Source organism: Perissodus microlepis, chromosome 6, assembly GCF_051167445.1.
Source record: "Perissodus microlepis isolate ML-2025 ecotype Zambia chromosome 6, ASM5116744v1, whole genome shotgun sequence".
In the NCBI taxonomy this organism is placed as follows: Eukaryota; Metazoa; Chordata; class Actinopteri; order Cichliformes; family Cichlidae; genus Perissodus; species Perissodus microlepis.
This window is the reverse complement of record NC_140466.1, coordinates 17,697,148-17,721,315: the sequence shown is the minus strand read 5'-3', so window position 1 is coordinate 17,721,315 and position 24,168 is coordinate 17,697,148. Positions and strand designations below refer to the sequence as shown.

At 39.8% G+C, this 24,168-nt stretch overlaps 2 protein-coding genes across 17 annotated transcripts in view; one reads left to right on the top strand and one right to left on the bottom strand.

The window, feature by feature from the left end:
- LOC146385469 (uncharacterized) overlaps positions 1–19,150 on the bottom strand; it is a 50,715-nt gene extending 31,565 nt beyond the window's left edge. The window contains exon 1 of the mRNA XM_084931207.1: positions 19,061–19,150. The gene's annotated coding sequence lies outside the window, so the exon portion shown is untranslated. The remainder of the gene's footprint in view (positions 1–19,060) is intronic.
- ptprdb (protein tyrosine phosphatase receptor type Db) overlaps positions 19,081–24,168 on the top strand; it is a 153,965-nt gene continuing 148,877 nt past the window's right edge. For all 16 annotated transcript variants that reach the window (XM_084931199.1, XM_084931195.1, XM_084931205.1 and 13 more), the window contains exon 1: positions 19,081–19,188. The gene's annotated coding sequence lies outside the window, so the exon portion shown is untranslated. The remainder of the gene's footprint in view (positions 19,189–24,168) is intronic.

Here is a 24,168-nt window from a genome sequence, read left to right as displayed (position 1 = left end):
CGAAGATTTAATGGCAGCTGTAATGTAGGACTGCTAAACTAATCCGCGTTAGGCATATTCAGCAATGAATTCAGCTACATCGTGGCTGCAGAAGTGACAGTAGCTAAGATAAAAAGCTTGTAATGCTTGTAATCCTTGAAAAGTAATGCCAGCACAGTACACCAAAACTGGAGATGTTAAAAACGTGCTTTCACACATCAGCAGTGATACGTGCATAAATTATTTGGCAGGAAATGCTTCAACACAGTTGCAATGTGATTATTATGGCGTACAGAAGTAAGAAGTAAACACAGATCATTAATCTTTTTTTTTATTTATTTACTAGCACAAATAAAAAACTAAAAAACAAACAGCAGCACTGAGTGTCATCAACTTCTGTTTGTGGCTTTTAATCAAGCTCATTTTCCCGTATAGTAAATGGAGTAAGCTGGTTTTCTTCACTGCTAAAATTCCCCTTAAAGAGTGTCTCCTCGTGCACCTCTGGAATGCTCCTGCCACTGATACTGAACCCTGTGTTGAAGGTCCGACCTGGGAGAAATGTGCCAATGGTAATGCACAAGAAAAATAAGCAAGCACTGGCCACAGGCTACAAAACGATGTAGGCTCTTTCACTTAAACATTGATAATCTTTGACAGACGCACTGAGTCAGTGGGACCCAGATGTTGATGTTTAGGTGCATGGTGAAGTTGGAGATGTTGCAAGCTGCCAAAATGGACTTTGGATGTCTGTTTTTTGTCAGTATACTCATGAAAACTTTTACCCCTCATACAACAGGTGCACTTTCTAAGATAGATAAGTAGATAGATGCAGCTTTTTGTGGCATGTAGCTGCACAATATTAAGGAGGGGGTTTTATTGTTATGGCTGATCATATTTGTTGTATTAATTACTGTTCTATAAGTTTGCGGGTGCCTTGTTGTTGAAAGAGCTTTCAAACGTTTCTGCTCAGGCAGTTAGGACAGGTGTGATTAACAACATTTTCGTCAATTTCATTTTTTTCAATAACCCTTGTTGCACTGATTAATTACATTCCATACATTGTGATCACTCATTCTCTTATGGGGGCATTAATTTCAAGAGACTTACTCCCTACATTTATTATACTGAGTATTTTCTCCTCTACCTCAAAACGGCTGGAAAACCATTCTCTATCACTGTGATCAGTGAGGCCTAAAAAGAGTAAGCCTTCTTCTTCAAAGTCCCAAAGGTTTTGTTCATCCATTAAGCCAAACAAGTGGGTGCTTTGTAAATGTTAGCGAATGCTGCGCTACTCATCTAAAGTTGTGTCTCCTATCTTCTTCTTCTTCTCTTCTTGCTTGAACTTTCTAGTAGTTATGTATACATGCAAATCTGAAACTACAGTTTTGGTCAGATGTTTACACACACTCATTATGGACATGGCTGTCGCGGTAATTTCGGGCTTTTAATTATTTATTTTATTCATTTGCTGAAGTTCTACAATATCTAATGTTGACCAGGCTGAGGCATATTAACTTAGTGATCGTGACTGACTACAAAAACAAAATTGCTTGACGCTACTCATTGGACTGAACAATACTGAGAACAACTGTCAATGTCTGGAAGAAAAGCCTATCTGTCACTCTCAGATGAGAGGAAATTGGTTGCAGGATGTTCAAGAACAACCCAGGAAATACCAAGATGCAAACCTATCATTAACTGGAACACCAGAGTCACTGTTCACAGTGAAGCGAATTTTATATATCCATTCACCAAGAAAGAAGTCCCTGCTCAAAAATTGACACCTTCAAACTCAAATAAAATTTGCAGCTGGCCACATGGACAAGCCAAATGCCTTCTGGAGAAAGGTTTTATACTAATTCCAAACTGCCATAGTACGGCTGTGTGGCAGGCACGATGAGTACCCAAATGCAGGACTCAAAAACTAAGAAAGCCAGCCTTATTTTTGCTGTATGAAATAACACCAGATACAAGAAAAACATAACTCAAACTAGAAACTGGAAGACTGAGAAGCCAGAAACACAGAGACACTCAAATAGCAAATAGCTACATAGAGTAGTATGATGGTACAACACAATGGACAGAGGAAAACACAGGGCTTAAATACACAGAGGGATAACAAGGGAATCAGACACAGCTGGGATTAATCTGACATAACGAGACGGGGAGGAAGCAAAACTGAATATAATGAACACAGGACAAGGAACTATCAAAATAAAACAGGAACATGACACATTCACAAAGACGCAGACCTGACAATGAGACACAGAGACATGACTGACTAGTGGAACAGAGGGAACATGACACACAGAGACAAGAGTAACTAAATGTGGAACACAGGAAAGGCATAGCAACAGAAAACTAGAAATGGGAACTATAAATATAACACAAGTAAAACACAATAATAATAATAATAATAATAATAATAATAATAATAATAATAATAATAATAATAATAAGAAGAAGAAGAAGAAGAAGAAGAAGAAGAAAACCAAAACCATAAAAAACAACAAATCAAATAATATAACTTAAACTGGAATTACACATACTGGGTCACAGACCCAGAACCGTGACACAAATATACTTCACAACTAGTTTTGGAGTGGGTAAAGCTTGTGGAATGGCCTTCCCAAAGGCCCAATCTCAACCCTTTTAAAAATTTGCGGACATCTGGTCGTGGTGCAGCCCTATAAGTGACATTTAACCAAATATTACTGGGAATAAAATATTAAGCCTGTGTGCGTACTTTTGACCATTTGGATCATAGAAAATCCAACATGAATTTAAACTTGTGCACCAAAAGCAAGCAAACAAACAAACAAAAAAAGCCACAAATTATCTTTATCCATGCTCCTGATGAGTGTATGTAAACTTCTGACCAGAGCTATACACAGAGTGTTTGTTTTTTGCTCCCTTTGAAGACCATGTGCACTAAAGTGCAAGTCATTGTTCTTGCAAATTCTTGCTGGACAATTTACATTTGAATTTTCATGGATGAAATTTGTAAACACAGATGCATTGCTAGGTGTCCCACATTCCAGTATAACACATTACTATAATCAGTGCTGGTGTCATTACTTTAAAAAGTTGCTTCTCTTACAAGTAATGACTTTTCATACAAGGAATTACTTTCCAGTGAAAGTTATTTGTATTACTCCATAAAATGACCTGAAATGCATTGTCTTATAAACATCACTTAACAATAAAAACATAGGCTCCAGTCCCACATACCAACACAAAAGCTACACAACAGCAAAAGTTGTGTATTTTTCAGTAACGTAGTAATATTATGCAGGACAAGTGCATGATGGTAAAGTACAAACTTTGACCAGGACAGAAACAACTGCAATATACTGCTAATGCAGCTTTGGCTCTTTGCAAGCATCTGTGCAGATGGCATGCTAAGACAAAGCTAGCAAAGAACCCAGAGTGATGTTAAAGCTCAGTGTTTGCTGACCTAATCCAAGCAGTGAGACACTGAACTTCAACAGGTAACCAAAGCAATGATGAGCAGTCAGACTTGTGGCACTGAAGCCCCCATTTCTACCTCTTCATGTTTCTAAAATAGAATCATGATAGCGATCACTTTGACATCTCTTTGGGCTGGTTTTATACACTTTTGTTTTCAAACTTTAACATTAAAAGACAGATGTTGTGTATCTTCATTAGGTTACAGGTTTGTGTTGTAGCCCAAGATTTAAGTTGTTAACTGGTAATTATGTGACAGCGCATTTCACAGCATGTTAGGGACCAGCGTGAAGGTAAAGTCATGATAAGTGTAACCAATGACTTTCGCCAATGAGTAATTAAGTAATGTACTGCTAACGCCTGTAGCAGTACATTACTTATAAGAAAAGTAACAAGTAATGTGTAACATGTTACTTTTATTGAGTAGTGACCCCAGTACTGCAGAGGTGTGGTTGTTAAGCTGATTTTTCCACTTTTCCAGGTGTGCAAATTCAAACCCATCATTTTAAAATTGTTTAAATGAATTTATCAACAACAGTCTCTTGAGTCTCTACACTAATCTAAACTGCCACAGACTGATTCTTTCAGATTTTTCACCACATCTACAGTAAGTGTGAGCCAAACACACAAGCTTAAAACATTACTGATTCGAATACTTGCATGGTGTTTATTATTAATTAAGCATAAGCAAGGCTTGTGTGTTGGTCTACATAAATTATTGTTCATGTATTTGGTGTCAGATGTGAGATTTTATAACTAACTATAAACTATAAAGTTGGAGATATGCAGTAAAGGTAGACCCAAAAATTCAGTATGATGAGGTATAATGTCAATATGCTGAGTAATCCTAATTGATCAGTAGGATTTTCCTCTTTTACAAGCATTTCCCATATGCTTTTCACATGTCTGGACAGAGGCATGACATGGAGTCAAAGAAGTCCTCTTTAAAACTTCAATCAGAGAGCAACTGGAAAGAGCTGTAATCACAGGGAGTTAGTTTTTGGTCCCTAAAAGCTGGTGTCCAGTAACCAACTGTGAGCGGCAATGACAGGAAAAGTAGAATGAACCAAACTGGCTGTTGGCTTCTGATTGTTCCATTTTCAGCAGAGGTGTAGCTTCTAGGTGACTTGTATAACCCAGTGCAGATGTCATATGTGATGTAGTTGGGTGGATGACTGAATGTGTAAAGCGCTTTGGGACTAATAAATGGTCTGTATTTGTATAGCGCTTTGCTTGGTCCTAAGGACCCCAAAGCGCTTTACACTATACACAATCATCCACCCATTCACACACTGGTGATGGCAAGCTACAGTGTAGCCACAGCCGCCCTGGCGGCCCTCTGACCACCACCAGTAGGCAACGGGTGAAGCGTCTTGGCCAAGGACACAACGACCGAGACTGCCGGGGCTCGAACCGGCAACCTTCCGATTACAAGACGAACGCCCAACTCTTGAGCCACGATTGCCACAGTATATACAAATACAGGCCATTTTATTCTACTTTACTTTTTCCATTTTTTTTTTTTTTTCATTTTGAATGGTTCTACAACTTGAGCCTTGTTTAGTTTTAAGACTGGATGAATCACGTTAGCTGTATGAGCAACACATTCACAACTGATCATTTCATTACACGAACACTTAAAACAATATAACAATTTGAGAAAATAGGCCTTTGCAACTTAAAGTGGGAGGAAAAACCGCTCAGCGACATCACTGACATTACACATTATACTGACATTACATTCATTACTGCATCCAGTATAATGAATTTCTGAATGAATGTCATTTGAAGAGTCATTAGCAATCAACCAATTCTGTCATTTATGTATGACGATGCGTTTTTATAATACATATTACGTGTAGGTTTGCATCTTAAAAGAGTGGATTAAATATACTTCTGTCACAGTGTTAAAGGTTTACAGATGTTAAGACATAGATCAGTTAATGATGATTGTGATTATGTGACTGTTATGTTGTTACAAGCGAATGAAAAGATGCTACTGTAAATCTGTTGTCACATGAAGGACACATTCAAAGCTGCCGGTCTGTTATTACAGAGAGCTGCCTGGTTCTTTCTCTGTAACTCAGCTGAGTGCAGTTTCTGATGACTAAGACTGAGAGAGACTGTTCACTCGAGACCCTGCTCACAACCCTCCACCACCACTACCACCACCACCACCACCACAGCCACCTGCTTGTCATGAACGAAGTCTTTGTGATTGACACAACTCCCTCATCTGCCTTCTCCTCACGTCCGGTAAACACCGTGGCCAAAAAGCAGTGACCTAGTCTCTTTGATGAAAGCAGATGATAAACTTGATAGTAAAGTGTTTCCAGGGATGGCATTTTCATTTTCATTTTGAGTTGGAAATCATCTCAATTAAATCGGCAAATTACAACTGCTGTCATTGACTCACAGTTCTCCTTGAAAACATAGGAAATATCTCAAAGTCATTTTCACGCCCTTGCCCTTCTTTGAAAGCTTCTATTCTGTACTTGGCAACAACACCGTGTATTTTACTCTTTCAAACAGGATACAGAATTACAAACACACCAATAAGCTATATGTCAAGCTATGCACCGTGCATCACAAAGTATCATGCCACAATGACAAGGTGTGAGATATAGCTTCAAACCAATATTAACAAAAACATCATAAGCTTCTCATATTGTTCATCATCATGTGCGCATTGTGCAGGAATAAAGGAACCGGTTCATTTGATTTAACTGACAATAATTAATACTCTGTATGCTTGACATTTTCAACCTTTCCTACTAATAAATATTAGAAATAAAACATACTGTATCTTCCTGGTTGTACTATTTATTTAAATCCAGTTTTTTCTTAGTGTTAGTAATTCAGACGGTTGCAATATAGTACTTGTAGGTGCGTAGATGTACGTATTATTACCACATACCCAGGTCGTTTGTATTAGGCTATGTATTTGGTATTCAAGTGGTAAAGCAATGCAAAGCAGTCACTTGGTTTTGTGTTTCTTGCGTTGTTTTGTTGCTTTATTTTTGGAAGGAAACTAAAGGCTTTAAGTGCAGCTGCAGGCTGGCCTGTTGGCAGCTGTATGCTAATGGCTTGCCTTGTTTGTGACTTTGAAATCAAAGCAAGTCTTATTCTGGTCAGTGCTAGCCTTAAGGCTGTCAGTTTTACGAATCTAGTGGGAAAAGAAGCAAACAGAATAAAACAAATGTAGTTGCTAACAAAATGGAGATTTCTGGCAACACTCGGGAAACTGTATGCCAGGTATATGCTAAAACTTTGGGTTTAATTCAGGTACAGAGGTTCCAGTCATAAATGTTTTGGCAAAGTGAGTACATCATGCACAAACAAGACATTTAGAGCATAAGACTCCAAAACAAAAATAATGACAAAGTCCCATGACGGCTGATGCAGATGAAGTGATCGTCACTGCATTTTTCTCTAATCAAGTGAGTTCTGTCACTTTTTCTTTGCATCTCACACTTCCTTACGCTACCTTCCTCCCTGTCCCAATTCTTTACCTTTCACTTTCTTTTTGAGAGCTTTTTACTCCTCCATTAGTTTTCTATCTCTGAATCAACTCCCCTTCCATCTTCCACTTTCTCTACCTTCCTCTGTTCTCTATCTTTCATCCCTCCTTCCCTTCCACTCCTTGTAGGCTGTGATATGTAAATGCGCAGACAGCTGCTCTCATTCCCCGAGTTTTGATTCAGCCGTTGGCGTAATTAACAGCTCTGCGAACTGTGACTCATCCCGAACTAGGTGAGAGCAGCTCTGTCAGCCAATAAGCGCATTCTTTTTCCCTCTCTGTGCTCTCTTCTTTATGTCACTCTCGCTTTCTCACATGCAGAGACACATAAACTCACAATGCAAAGTATTATTCATTTATTGGACACTTGCACAGCCATCGCCAGAACTAATCGTCTGGGGTCATCTCCCAGCAGCTGACTGGTGCATTGTTTTCCTGCTCTCTCTTTTTCCCCTAAACTTCCTGTCATCTTCTATCTCATCTTCCTCTTCATCTCCGTTCTCTTTTCGGCTACACCTTGCAGTAACTTCTCTGCTCTCTGGCTCTCTTCTTTTCCCCAAGCCTACTTATCTCTTTAATGGGGATATCAATTAACATTAGAAACTGGGACCTCAAGGCCCCTTAGAGAATTAATGCATAACATCTTAAACCACAGAGACAGCCTCCAAAGCGCTTGCTCTCCTGCACATTTTCTTTTTCCCCCCATTCTTTCAATTTTTTATATGATGCTTTGCTTCTGCAAAACAAAAAATATTTCTGCGAGCACTCATTCTGGGCTTGTTTAGCTGAAAGTTTCATGTCACATTTTCATCATTTGGCAGGGGTCGGCGAGCAAGATGGAACACCTATCTCAGTGTGTTGCAAACCTATACTGTGTTTCAACAACATGGCAGGTGTTGAAATTGAACTAAGGTAATGGCCTAGAATGCATGAGTGCAGTGAAGGCAAAAAATATTTTATAATTATAATTTTAATATAAAATTACTTGAAGAACAGAATAAATATTTCCATTTTGTTCCTAGTAGGACTGCATTGATACAAAGTTTAATTTAAGGTGTTTATGATTTTTTTTTTTTCTTTTTTACCGAGGCCATTTCCCCTGCGGCTGTAAACACACATGGTAGAAATACTCCTGAGTTGAACAAAATAGCTTAGGCTTCAGTCACACGATTGTAGAGAGGCTGCTGGTTGTCACAAAGTGAAATTAGCTGCAAAGAGGGTGTTCCACAAAAAACAAAAACACCTTTTGAATGGTTTGGTTGTTGGCAGATAGTAGTCACACTTTTCACAGTTTCACTCCCACTTGGAGAGTGGTTGACAGGTGTTTACAGACGTCTCCAATGAAAACTACAGGACTAGCTGCACTCTGCTAGCAACCAAAGCAATCACAAGGATATTTTTGGTGCAGAACCATATGTCTCTTTGGAAATAGTTTCACCTCGTGACTGCCAGAAACCTCTGGCAACCATTCATCAATGTGTTGCTACATTTTCCTAGTGAATGGTGGTTGCTAGATGGTCACTGACCCTTGTCTAGGCTTGTCTGACTAGGGTCTTAGATTTCAGTTTTACACATGTGAGAATCAGCTATATATAGTGATCTATAGCTTAAAATGTAATGCAATGTAAGGCTGAATGGGAAGCTTTCAAGATAATAGATCCAGTCTGACAGAGTTCAGTAGGATTCCTTTAACTGCTGAAATAGATGCCAAAGAAATAGATGATCAAAAATTATCTACCGGAGAAGCTTGTTGCAGATTAACGTTGCAGATCCTGTTTATCTTTGCATGGTCAAATTAATGAACTAGTTTGTTTTAAACCAAACCATGTTATTTTCTTCAATTTAACCACTTCATTTTAGTGCTTACACCTAACAATACAGTGACAGAAAAGGTAAGAGATAGGTCAAAGTAAAAACAGGTTTGCAGGTTGATATTCTTCCTCGTGCCGGAAAATTATGCTAAAGCGCTGTCTTGGTGCATCGGAAAATGACTCTAAGGGCCTTGCATTAAAATAGTGAGAACAGGATCCTGAAGAAGATAGTATGTGATGAATGATCGATGAGAATGGAACGTGCAATTTTAAATAAAAGGTAAGTTTGTAAGGTTTTTGTTTTTTTGTTTTTTTTGGGGGGGGGGATAAATCAATGGAAATAATAACTTCATTATATTGACGATACTCATAGTGGGTCAGCTATTGCACCAAAATTCAGAGAAAGGACACTAGAGAGAGGCCTGTGGTTGGCTCAGAAATCAGCACCAGAACACTGCAAACTCAACAAAGAGAGCATTAAAAAAGGATATTTATTAAAGCCTATTCAGTCCAACAGTTTTTATATTTTTTCCCATACATTATGATTAATTATTCCTATAAAAGAAGGAGGCTCGTGGTATGAAGAAACCATGCTCTGAAACCCACCATAAACCCGGGCCTTCGCACCAAGACTTTACATAAACACCACATTCTGTCTACTGTGCATCTGCTGGAAAAGTAAAAACCTAAATAAATAAATTAATAAGTCACCGTGACATGAAACCACCCTCAAACTTTACATTTGTTCTCACCGGGTATTATGATGAGAGAAGCGGGTGAAAACAGATAAAAATATTCTTTAGGTGACTCCCAGGAAGATACGGTAGTGTCACACCGTGCCAGCTTTTTTTTCTTTACTTGCAGACTTGTCGACATGTCATAGCAGGGAAGTCGAAGGTGTATTTTACAGTATTTTAGTTAAGGAAGATCCTGCATTCATGCATGCTGGTTTACTGCCATGCCGTACTGCGATCCTTAATGGAACTGAGTCAGCAGTAGTGTTATTAATTCCACCCGCGCTTTTCCTGCTGTGACAAGTCAAAATGTCTGCTGTGATAAATTTCCATATGAGGGCCATGGAACTGAAGCAGCTGATGAAATGTATTATTTACTCCCGTGAATCTTGTCCTGTGACATGTCTGTCAGTTTGATTTGTGTTGTGACCTCAAGTTAAGACACAGAACAGGCAGTGGACAAATGCTTTAGCACTGAGGTGGACTAATTTCTGAGTAAGCACTTTGTCACGTTGTTTAGATAAGCTAGCTACCAACTTATTTTGAAGCTAGATAGCTAAAACTCAGTATTACTGGCCTTTGTTTTGTCTTTGGGACCAAAAAAGATATTATCTATAACAGCCAAACACAACATTAAAACCACCTGCCTAATACTGGGAAGTTCCCCAGTGTTCATTCAGGGGAAGAAGAGCTAGCTGCAGAAGATCGCAACTCTACAGGACAAGGCCTAGAATACCCCTGCATCTTGGAGTGACATTTTTGATTATCTTTTTACAACTTAAAAAACAAAGGAAACAAAAAAAATCCAGGAAAAATGAGTCATAGTTTGTTTAGACAATATAATTTTATCATTGCTAAAGATGCATCTTTTTGATCTAAGCTAACTGGCCATCTTCTCAATACATGAAATCTCTGGGTGTCTGTCCCTGTTCTTTTAATTCCCACTTTCCTGCTTTTTTCTCCCACTCTACCTGTCGCTCTCAGTTATAGTTTCGGGATATTCCATCCTTGGGAGGGGCTCCCTTACAATCTGATCTAGTCTAAAGACGTGCTTCCTGTATACTCATCACTCCTCTGGATGAAAAGCCAGCTGAAACCTTTACTCTTTGCCACATCATTGTCACCCTTGTCATGTTTTTCTCCAGTGTGTGGGCTTTGGCTGGATTCAAGTTTCTTGCAACTTGAAGAAATCCTTCAAAACCCTCTGCTTCAAGTTGGACTTACCTGCAGACCAAAACCTTGCAATCCCTCATCAATACTCACCTTGGAAAGCTCACCAGTATGACCACTCTCTGCCACTTCAGTCTTCCCGAACAGTCACCTGACTCCCCTATGAGCAATTCAATAAAAGGACTCGAGTAAGAACTCGAGCCAATTCCAAAATACACAATTCAATCCCCAGACTTACTGAAACATCACTAACCCGTGATCTCCTCTGTCACAGAGCTCTGCCGCTACGCTGCTCAGCCCCTTCCTGTGCTGCAAACGCTCACCTGCATTATACTCGCCTGTATACAGACAATATTCCTTGCTTGTGTCGGTAGAAGAGTTAAACTTGTGTTTTACTATTGAGTTCAGTCATTCTTGTGATTATGACACCAACTCCTACACAATCAGGAGTTGAGAAACCAAGTTTGGCACCCAAGTACATCTTAGGGCCCTGAAGCTTCTTACATACCTCAGATGTTATGACATTGTCAGGTTGAATAGCAGCCACTTAGCAACAAGTCAAAATTGCCCGTTTCTTAGCATTTATAGAGCTTTAGACCTTATAAAAGCACTCTTATCATTCTTTTAACTTCACAACAATAACACCTAATTTATATCCACAAAAGCTGAATTATATATGATATAATGTCACCTTATAAAACTATAATATAATTTTAATTTCATGGCCACACTGCAAAAAATAGGCCAAATAATATGTAAACCCGTTTCCACCATGAAAAAAAAAAGTATCCATAATTCGAAATTTCGAGTTATCTTTCTCTAAGTTTTGAGTTAATAAGTCAAAATTTTGAGAAAAGCACCTTGAAATTTTGACTTATTGTCTCAAAATTTTGAAAAAAGTAACTCAAAATTTCGAGTTAGCGCTGCCAATGAATGACGTGAACGATGTCACTTTCTCGTTACCGAGAAGGATATGGTGCAGAGGAATGCACACTGTAACGCCATGTGATTCAGCTTATAATACAAGGATTTCATCATTTGTGAAGCCACCCTGAAAATACTCAGCAATTTGTGCATTCATGACCGGCTGTAATACTAGTAGCTTAGCTGTAGCAGTTGTAGCTGAGGAAGGAAGGAAATGATGTCATTCATTACTGATTGGAAATTTTGAGTTGCTTTTCTCAAAATTTTGAGTTAATAAGTTGAAATTTTTTTTAGTGGCAGAAGCGGGCTTCCATAAAATAATACTGTAGCATGTGCATGGAGTTTTAGGAACATTAAAAGATATAGACTAAAGGCTTGTGTTGCTTATGATAACAAGTACAGAAGACAAATTGCTGCCACTCTAAGCTACATATCACTTAAGAACATTTAAATAGCCTTTCTGACCTGAATGAATATTCTCCTCACTATTGTTACCAGAAATCCTCAGAACTACATATACAATTATTACTCTTACATTAGTTTACACCTAAAATATAAAACATAAAATAAATATTTCTAACTAGTATGTGCAATGAAAGCTGTGTTAAGAAACCTTGCATGTGTGGAAATTAGACATGTATCTGTATTTACCACACTCATTGAAATCGCAGCTCAGTTGCCTTTATACTCTCTTTATTTCTGTTGGAATCTCAGTTAGTTTAAACTCAGTTAGCTTCTAATAAATTGTAATAATTTTAACTTGCTTATTGTTAGATTATTTAGTTATATTTCATGTGCTACACACACACACACACACACACACACACACACACACAGTTGGGGAATCAAAATTAATTTTCAAATCAAATGCTAAAATGGGTCAGATTTGATCCGAAACGTATGTATGGTTGAAAATCAAGAAAGCAATCAGTATTTTTGGATTTATTAATCAAGTTCTTTGCAGTAAATTTCAGTACACAAGAAACAAAATACTATAAATCTTATTAATCTTTGGTGAAAAGAAAGTACAGTCTGCAATCTTCAGGATTACTTATGGTGTTAAGGTGCTCCCTCCTCTTCCTCAGCTGAAAGACGGTATTGTAAATATTTACTTTAATCTTCTATATCCAACAGATTGACTTGGCCTTACAGTCTAAGGTCACATTAGGCTTTTATTTTCTGCTGACTAAGGTCTTAAGGTCAACAGTGAAATGACATAATCAATATCTAAATGGAGTAGCAGTTGGGAGGTGATGAACTGTAGTGGCAGCACAGGATACGGGCTCATATTAATGGCATTATCGATTTTCAGATTCATCTAGAGATGTTCTTAAAACTCACCCCCACTTCACCTTCTTACACATAAACAACCTCTGGCATTATAGGTTTGGACTAATTGTCTGAGAGGTTAAATGTTTGCCAAAGCAAAATTTCCTCCCAGCAAATATTTCATATTTTAAAAAATAACAAATGCCAAAAAAAGAAGAAAAATACGCCAGAATTTTATACCATGAAAACTTTTTACTTAACCCATCCAACCACAAAAGGCTTGGTCCCATTCATATCCCACACACTCTGAATTGGATCAATAGTGACAGGATCTGCTGCTTATTCCTCAAAGGCTGTCAGCAGGAGAGACCCTAATCTATACAAAAAATGGCTGGCCACCAGTTGAAGCTGGAAGGGTAACGTATAAATATATAAAGGTGCTTATCTCGATATGTGTGTGATAACATGCTTGATGTTACTGTGAATACAACATAAGCCAGAGGTCTATCAGATGGGAGGGGTGCCCGTTTCTCTGTGTGTGTGTGCGCATATTTGCTCGCGTGCGCGAGAATGTGCACATGCGTTGTCTCTTTTCCCCTTTTATGGCGTTTGAAACATTTTTTTCTTACTTAAACCATGTTGCTTTGGTACCCCCTGAGCTTTCAAACCCCTGGGTGGTCGATATGGCCTAGTTTTTGAATTTCCTGCTGCACACGGAGAGGTACACAAACAACTGGCACACATACAATGCACCGTCAGCCCCACTCGCACAGCACAGATACACGCGCACAGCAATACAGACGTTGTAAGTGAATCGACAGAACATGTATGACAGGGCTTTGTTCTTTCCTTTTTGGATTCCACGGAGGACAAGAAAAGCATCTGAAGAGGGAACGGGAAGATGGAGGAAGGGAGGAGGTGAATGTAGAGGAAGGGGAGGAGATGAGGAGGAAAGAAAAAGGAGAAGGAAGAAAAGGGGGAATAAAGTATAATAATGTGTCACAGTATATGGAGCCGAGCCAAGACACACACTGTGAATAATCTGTGGTGGGTTTTTGCTGAGCCGGTTGTTGTAGCATTAAAAATATAATGCCAAATATGTCCCAGTGTCTGGCTTGCCTTAATGATGGAAGCCCAGGGGATGGATAATTAAGGCAGAGGGATGGGGAGTTTGTCTCTATACAGCTTTAATAGTCTTCCAATGAGTCCTATTCAAAGGTATTGTGGAGAAAATTGAAATTTTGACCCTATTTATGCTACTTTATAGAAAAAAAACAATCTATAACAGACTATTCTTCACTGAGCAGATTAAATTGTTTTAAGAGTGTTTTGTATGTACAAAACGCACATACTGGTTTATGTAACCCAAAAGGTGAAATTGCTCTTGTCCTATTTTTATACAAAACATATAGCACACGCACACTCATTGCATACTCAACTAAAGCTGAAACATGGGCAACGAATTACCGCTTATTATTTGGGTATTTCATGAAAGAGAAAGAAGATGGACTGATGGATTGGAGTGCAACAGTAGACGCATAGCAATAAGATTCTTCACCTTCAAAATCCAGGTTTAGACCTAAATCTACCGAAGAGTTGAGTCCCAGAGTGTCTTAAATAAACCGCTCTGAAGCCAACACAGCTTTATCAAGGAAAAGAAGGAGTCTTAGACTCTAAATCCAAAAAGTAAAAGCTTTTAATGTGCACTTCTGCCCTTCTGTACGACTTCCATTGCGTGTCCTTTCAAGGAGAAATTAAGATGACTTCATTGATTAGCCAAGTATGTAATCAATCACTTGACTCTTTGATTCACTTACAGGGAATATATCTTAACACTATTGTCTCTCTTGGTAAAGTTTAATTTAATTAAAAACAGAAATCTGTACATATGCTGTGGAACCTACAGAGCTCTAATTACAGAATCATTTTCACACTCCTGCTTATTGTACAATGCAAAAAACATGTTTAAAAAAGCAGAATAATGCAGTCACACACTGACAGTTTTCATTCAAAAGAGAGCACTCGGATGTTTTAATCACCTTATACACACACATCACTTTCAAAACCCCTCCTAACGCAAGACCTGAGCCCAGGAGAGTCCCTTATCTCAGCTCTTTCTCCCCTTTGAATCATCTCACAATACTGCTTTTAAAAAAACACCTATCGGAATGAAACCAAATTACAGTGTAATGTAAAGAAATATTATAAGTAGAATAGTCGAAAGAAGAAACTAAGAGGCAAAGCAGATCACAATGTTATCTGCCCCAAAAAACATTATAAATTGGCTGAACATCTCTCTACTACCCGGGATGAAAAAAACGCAAACAACAGAGACAGCTCCTGAACAAGTGCAGGCTCAGTGAGCACAATTTGGCAATAGCAAAGCCAAAAACATCATGACAACCAATAGAAATATGTCACCGTCAGACAGGTAAAGTGGAGACACGGATACAATTTCTGCTCAAAGAACACTTTTATTAACAAGTTCAACTGTGACTTGAGATTTCAAACAGCTGAAGTCTCAAAAGTTTAAATACTTCTAATGGAGCCTCATATCTTCTTGCACATATGTATGTAGGTATGCATCCACACGCTAGACCCTCGGGGATGTTGAATGAACAGTAAAGTACGACTGAATTGAAATTAAATGGATTGAGCTTGAATAAAAGGAACCAAATTGTTATTAATTGTATTTCATACTCTACTATTGGTGTTGATGGATGGATGGATGGATGGATGGATGGATGGATGGATGGATGGATGGATGGATGGGCCATACCGTTAAGGCAAAGATAAATAAAAACAACAGTACAATGTATCCACATACTGAACCTATACGTAAGAATACAGAGAGTTATACAAGTACAAAGCTGACTCGCACATACACAAACACATGTGCGCGCGCACACACACACACACACACACACAAACACGCACATTTCATCCCACATGCTCTGTAAATAGAGAACAGGATGTTGCAGACATTTGGGTGTATGAACAAACAAGTGATGCTCCTTGTAAGAGAGTAAGAACGCAAGGAAGGAAGGACAGATGAGAGCGAGTGGTAGAGAGGCACACAGAATCAAGACAGAGAGAGAAACAGGAAAAGCGAGCTGGGGTAGGTGGACAGATGAAGTGGTGAGTCAGGAATGAGATATGAAAAGAACAAGAATCAGCACTTGGAATAATTCTCCTCCTCCTCATTTCTCCTCTCCCATTCTTTCTTTAGACAGGAAAAGTAGGATGAGAGGGTCATGGATCTCATCCTGGACCCAACTCTTCCTCTTCCTCTTCTTCTTTCCATTTTCTCTCCATCCTCTCTCTCTCCTTTTTCTTTTTTTATTCATTTCATCCTTATTTACATTGCCACTCTACTACTGTGACTAGCAGCTGTCACAGTGCATTCTTATAAAAAGAAACAGAAAAAAAAAGAATGTTCACGAGATATAGCAGGAGACAAATCATCTGCGGGCACATTTTTTTTTAAAAAATATATGAAAGTGTAATTCAAAAGTCAAATAAAAAAATAGTGCTAGTACAATAAAATACATAACAGTAGTTGGTACTGTTGTCTCACACCAAAAAAGAATCTGTTTGAAAATGAAATAATACACCTACACATATTTTTGTAGCTTTTATATCCTGCTATCATTGTTATACCCCTGTAATAATTCTGCCGTTTTTGACCACAGTACAAAGATCTGTTTGTTCTCTGGGGATCCCGCCTTTGGCTGTGGAACAACAGTCAAGCCCGGAGGGAGATATAAAGTATCACCTGTGGGGTGGGGATGACAGTCAGATAAATGAAACACATTTTTACATGGGGCATTTTTGGAAGTAATCACTTTAAGCTTATATGAAGGTGTGAATAATGGGTGTGAATAATTTAAGCATATATAGCATTTGATATACATTGTGGCTGTGACACCATATGTTTGTTTTCTTGCATTTGTCATGTACACACAGGATTTCCTTCATGTAAAATGTGTAGTTGTGGCCCTCAAGCTGTCTTAAAATCATCTGGCCCTCAGCTGGTCTTAGAACTGGGTAAATACAACCTCTGATGAACATCAACACATGATATATTACACTGTGTTATTATTTATTTAGTGAAAATTAGGGCAAAATGAAGTTAAAATGAAATGCCCCTGTTATAGATTTTGGTGGATTTAAGAGGGTAAGCAGCAGTCAGATGCTGTACTGATCATCTGAACTGATCACCTGCAATGTTTGGGTAGTTTGCTGGTCTGGAGCATTCGACTGTGTGTTAACACAATGCCAAGGATGAAAAACATCAGCAATGATCCTAGAAATTGTTGCTGTCCATCGATCTGAGAAGGGTTATAAGGCCATTTCCAAACAATTTCAAGTCCATCATTCTACAGTGAGAGTGATTGTTCACAAAACATTCAGTATAGCTGACAATCTTCCCAGGAGTTGACATCCCAGCAAATTCACCCCAAGGTCTTACGCAGCAATGCTCAGAGAAATTGCAAAAACCCAAACGCTACATCTCAGACTCTACAGGTCTCAGTTAGCAAGTGAAATGTCAAAGTTCATGACAGTACAATTAGAAAGAATATGCACGTATGGTTTGTTTGGAGAGGCTGCCAGGAGAAAGACTCTTCTGTCTAAACAAAATGCAGCAGCATGGCTTACGTTTGCAAAGATGCATGTGAACAAACCACTAAACTTCTGGAACAATGTCCTTTGGATAGACGAGACCAAAGTGGAGATGCTTGGCCATAGTGCACAGCTCCACAAATGTGAGGCCATCTGCCTGACAGATAAAACTTGGCGGAAAGTGGGTCACAAAACAGGACAATGGTTCCAAGCACAGCAGCAAATCAGTGACAACTGCAAAAGCATCAAGGTGTTTCAATGGCCCAGTCAAAGTCCAGAACTCGACCTCATTGACAAGCGGTGGCAGGGCCCTATGAGAGCTGTGCATAGATGAATGTCCACAAGCCTCAATAAACTCAAGCAATGTTGTCAAGACGTGTCGGCCAAAATTTCTCCACAGCAATGTGAGAGATTTATAAAGTCATACAGAAACCCATTATTTCAAGTTATTGCTGCTAAAGGTGGTTCTACAAACCATAGCATGCACTCTGTCCCCCCTTCTGAATTTTGGCTTAGTTTTTGTTGATTAAATAAACGGAACGTGTGATAACCTGATAAGACTCAGATAATTTTTCCCTTTTGTGTCCTGAGAGATAAAGTCTTAGAACAGAAAGAGGGTGTACTGTCTGTTTCACATGATTACATAATGTATATGTAAATATTTGAAACAGTGCATTTGTGATTTGTGTTTTACTTTTTTAAAACTTTTTTTGACACCAGAACTTTCATCAACTGAGGTACAAAAGGTTTACTGAAAGATCCCAGATTTCTCTAAAGCAACATTTGTACCTTGTAGAACATGAATTGTGTATGAAATATAGTTATTACTCTTTATCTCTCTCTCGTTTTCCCTTTTTGTGTTATCCTATCCAAGTCAGACTTTCTGTGTAAGGGAAATAATTGGCAGGCTGTATAATTATTGCTAATCTGTGTGTGTGTGTGTGTCTGTGTGTGTCTGTGTGTGTGTGTGTTTGGCAAGACCATCAGCCCCTTGTGGTTAGAGCGTGCATATTGACTATTACTATTATTATTATTATTATTACTATTATTATTCTTGTAGCATTTTTAGTGCAACCCTAAACATGCCCGAGTCGAATTGGAAATAATGTTTTAAGCCTTCCATCGGCTCCTGTGATATCATTTCTGGAGCAAAGATGTTCTGTGCTCATATTTCGACCTACTAGAGAAACTTTCAAGTGGTGAATTTTTATAATTCACTTCCGTGGGCTCGTCTCTCTCTCTCTCTCGTTCTCTCTCTCTCCCTCTCTCGCTCTCTCTTTCTTTCTCTCTCTCACCCCTCCGGAGCTTATCTCTGTGCGCATCGTCAGCATCAGTTTGAAGTCAAATCTGACAGCCGCTGCCTTTCCCGGTCCTTTAACGGTCTCTTTTACTCTCTGGTGGTCATCCCGCCTCATTTAAGAGGTACAGCCCCGGATTACAAAGCTATACGTGTGTAATTATTGATCTACTTTTCGGGTGGGTAGGTGGGGGGAGATTGACCTCGATTGCCGCCCGAGATGTGGGAATCTGGCTGACGTGCTTTTTTGTCAATGTGGTCTTACCTTTTCTCTTTGCAGTTCAGTCGGGACTGTGGGACCGCATCTGATCGCTGTCTTCAACTTGGGGCGAAGAAAGACACGGGAAACTCCTCGGGATTCTCCATACACCGTGCGCTGATCTGGATATTGTGGTGAGTACACTTTGACCGGAATTGTTGCTTGATTTTTTTCCCTTCCTCATTTTTTGCGGAAAACATCCCAAAGTGCCCCATTCTGGTTCGCTGTAATGGTCCATATCGGCAGTGTGTTGAAACACCGAGTACTTTTGTCTTTTTCTTTTTGGTTTATTCTTTTAATAATCACCATCAGATACTTCAAGAAGTGTTTTATGAATTGTCTTTTTGTGCCAAAAGCGGAAAACGAGCGTGTGCAGCGCAGCTCCTCCGCTGCTCCCTCTACATTTTAACTTCTCGCTTATTATGCATGGGACTTAAACGTGGCTATTTGTGACAATTAGAAGTGGTGTCAGTATTCCACTCACGGACGGCGGTGAGAGTAAAATACAGCCGGCCGGGTGAGGGAGTTGGGGGGTGGGGGGCAGATTAGGTGAGATGAGTGAGGAGTGTGAGAAGAAAGGAACGCAGGGATCCCTCAGGGAAAGCGCTGCTTCCCTCCTTTTTATGAGGGGGATTTTATTAGTCTTTTTATTCCCTACAATGATGACATTATCTGATAGTGTTCTAAAGCCTCTACTTAATATGCTATTATTGTCAGTGCCATTACTACTCATTATATATATAGTGACATCCTACAGTACAACTGCCTGTGCTGTAGGCACAAATCTATGAGGCCATTTTCTGCTTTTATTGTCCTGTTTATCAATTAAGCTTGTCTATAATGGAAATATCACACTTCCTCCAACATAAAACATTACTCTCCCACACACCATCCGTTAGCATCTCACCTCCCACATAGCCACACTTGCTGTCCACAGCCGATTATCTGGTTATGTGCCACCATTTGCACTAATAGAGAGTCCCTACTTAATGTAATGACAACTCTATCTGTCAGGCCATGCACAACAGAGGGCTGCTTAAAGGCTCATAAGCGGTGTCATCAAGGCCAGATTGAGAGGCCATAAAGACACCGAAGACAAGACAAAGTGCCTTCAGAGGTTGTCTGAGTAGTTTTCTGATGTGGTTTATTGTCCGAGTACAGTATGGGGCTGTCATTGTGAAGCATGCGACCCAGAATGTGTGTGCCCCGATGTGTGTGGGTCTTAGTGGCTGTTTGTGTGAGCCGGATCTGCTCAGTCATGTGTGTGCAAGGAAAGAATAAGTGAGCATAAAGAAAAGAGGGACAGAGAGAAGGAGAGAGAGGGGGAGAGATTATGCTAACTCAAAGTATTGAAGGAAAAAAGAAAACCCATGTAAGCAGTTTTTCTTTTTAGCCTATATATTTATATATTTAGCTGTCAGGGTCTTCACTGAAACACACTTGGTTCTTTTGGCTTTGACATGCTTGTCACCAGCTTGAGGTGTATATGAAAGAAGGCCACTGCTTATTTTAGCTATACAACCTGCAAGCATAAACAAGAAGAGGCTAAGAGGACTGACCAAACAAGAGCATAGATTTAAACACATATGAAGGCAGCTTGTAACTTAGGTGACATGAGTGGAAAGTGCTGGGGTTCACTTACGCTGCACTGGCCGAAAAGCCGAGGTGAAAACGCACGAAGGCCACCGTCTTGCCGCCGGATATTCAATAATCAGAATTTATTTCGTGTTGTCTAGCTACATTTACCGTAACAGTAATAATGTATCAAAGAAAATTCATTTCAGTGGGAAAGTGTCCTCTGTCGTACCTCCTCAATTTGCCTCCTGCACTCTGTTTAGATGAGTTTCAGTTCTGGGATTCACACAGATGTTTCAGTGGAGAATTTGAACCTCATTGTAGACGTGGACAGGCAATCATGCAACGAGCCAAACATTTAGCCTTTATAACCCCCATCAGTTTTTTTTTCGTCAGGTGAAAATGAGATGTAGTCTCAGATGATGTGCTGATATGCTGCCGCTGATGGCAGTCATGATGATGATGATGATGGCAGTCCTATTGTGGTTCTTCTTAATGATAGCTATAATGCTGACCAGTTGATTATCGCTCACGCTGAAGGAGGTAGGTATATTACATCACGGTTATGATGCTGTGATGGTAATGCACTACATCTTAAAACAGAAGAAGATTAAAAGCACTTCATTTCCCACAGTGCTTTTCATTTTGAGATATGTGCAAGTTCTAGTGTCTTTGAGCAGAGGCAAACACCAGGTTAAAGGAAGAAGTTAAGTATCTTGACAGCAAGACAAATGTCCCTGCTTGTATTTGGTGGCATTATTAAGATGGTGGGCTGAGAGCATCACCACAGTTTTTTAGAACATGACAACCCATGCAAAATGGTAGAGGCATACAAAGCAAATCCTGATTTTTTCCATGTGACAGATTGGGTATGTTTTTCTTTTTTTCCTTTCCTCCGGATGTTGTTTGTTCTCTCGGATGCACACTTACTAAATCACACATAACAGCGCACACACACATGTACTTATGCGCATTATCTAATTTTCAGTGTGGACAAATATGACAATGAGGAATGAAGAATTTAACACCAAAAACTCATTGATGCAGGCCCACAGTCACATTTGGTTACATACTTAGGTAAAACCTCATTGTGTCTTTTGCTTATCCTCCACCCATTCTGTCAAACAGAACATGGCCTTGGGCTTAAAAATATCTGAGTACAAACACAGTCATACTCACACGGACACACACAGTTTTTGCAGGGACAGCCCTGGCTTACTGGCACCAAACCAAAGAGGTGGTGATAACGAGGCTGAAGTTAGTTAGGATTTTAGCTGCGCCTGAACCTCCTAACACCCTTTCTAAATCTGATTCATCCCAAAATGAGATGTTTTTCCAAGAGAAGGAGATGAAAATACTCTCTCTTCCTCTGTTTTTCCTCTCCCTCTCTTCTTCCCTTGCCAGTTGAGCTCATCCACCCCCCACCCCCCAATCCACCCAGCCTTCTATTACTCTCATACTCTCACACACTATCTGTTTCACACCCCGTTCCTCCCTCCCGTTCTCTCACATCTCTCTCCTCCCCTGGCACCTCGATGTGTTTCTCTTTAATTGAGATGCATTTCAATGTGGTGCAAATTAGCTTTCTACAGCTCCAGCCTAAACTTGCAACGTATGTAAGCGTGTGCCCGTGCATGTATGCATGCATGTGCATGTGCGCGTGCGTGTGTGTGAAAAAATTCCCACGGTTAAAAGTGAAGGCGTTATACGTTCCTATTCATTTCTCCATTGTGTCTACTGATGCCTCATCTCTCCCACAAATTTACATTTTTAGTACAGCGCTAATAACGTTCGCTGGTTTGGAATGCTTCAGTTCGTCTCTTTTGGCTGGAAGAATTCACTTGGCCACCCTCTATGGATTTGAATTCTGATCTGTGCCTCTGAGAGATGACAGTGCATGGCAGCTCATTAGGGAGAGGGATGGAAGTCAGGAGGGTCAGGAAGGTTATAGAGACATGTTTCAGTTATCCACTGCTTGTCTTCCTCTTTCCTGATCTGATCGAGCGCTGTTTTGCTAAAGGGGAAAGCTGCTTGGTGATATTCTGTACACATTGCACCATGAGGGCAGTGGTACAATGTGCCTCACTTAACACAGTAATGGACTGATAGACTGTTAAAAATGTTTTTGAGTAGAAAAAGAAGAATATTTGTGCATTTTAAGGAAATTATAGAAAATTAGAGGAGTGTTTTGCAGCCTGGGGATTCACAATCCAAAAGGTCAGAAGATAAATATCAGGGGTAGGGGGGCTTAGTGTTAGGTAATTAACAAGATTACAAGATTAGTAACACACATCTTGATATTGCAAATTCAGCTGACCTTTTCTGACTTCTCAGAAATGTTCTAATCTAGCCTGTTTTGTGACCATATGAACTTTTCACATCTTTAAAACTCTTCAGACTCTCCTTTAACATATACTCACGGGCTGAAATGATTGCCCTGCCTGACACTATGTCCCAGGTACGTCTAGTATCAAAACATTAACTTTGTTTAAGTTAAATGATATTTTTAATCCCAAATGAAAGTAATGAAAGAAAAATAACATTTTCAAAATAAAAGCCTCATGTCGGACTTGCATGCTTAATACCCTTCCTTGCGATATTCAGCTCTGCTATACAACTCCTGCTACTATAACACTCTTTGTGTGTGCACATCTCTGTTTATATGCACATGTGTAGGTGAGAGGTATATGACTGTGAACATGGTGGGGTGCACTTTGTGCGTGCCGATGTATGTGCACATGCATGTGTGTATGTGCTGGAGCAGGAGAAGTCATTAGGGAGAGTGATGCTGACAGTGGGGTGACCTTGGGGCTCCCAGTCTTCCTCCTGTCGATGAAGGGGATGACTTAGTGCCTCCCTCCCCACCCATGATGGCTCATTTATTATCATTAGGCACATAGTCAAAAGATGCTGCTCAGACCCTCAAGACAGAGAGTTACGTCTGTGCATGTGTGTGTGCATGTGCTCGTCTGTGCGTGTATGTTTATGTCACTGAGAGTGAGAGACAACAGGATGGAGACAGAACAGGAAGCCTTATCTCTTATAACTGCTGCATGTCTGAGCATGTGTCTGTCAGCCTGTGCTTGTCACAGGTACGCTTGCCTTCGCGTTAGCTTGTGAACATGTGCTTATCCGTATCTTGACGGCAGACGCACTGCCTGTCAGTCCACATCTGGCCGTGTGCTTCACTTCTCTGCCTGCGCACCACGCAGTATAAATAAGGGTCTGTGCCATAACCCTAACCTTACGTCACCTCAGCCAGCCAGCGAGCAACATCAGTGGTATATGGCTACATCAGGGCGGCCTCGCTGCTATCGTTTCTCAGCGTGATGGATGGAGACTTCTGCAGGCCAGTCAATACCCAATCTGAGCCCCACTGTCCTGATTTAAGATACAGCAGCACCCAGGTGACACACTCAGAAGCATGCCACTTTAATCACTCTGAACATCAACTCTACACTGCCAAGATTGGTGTGTGGGTGGGTTAGTGTGCGTGCATAAGTGCGTGTGTGTGTGTTTTTGTATTAGTATCTCACTCT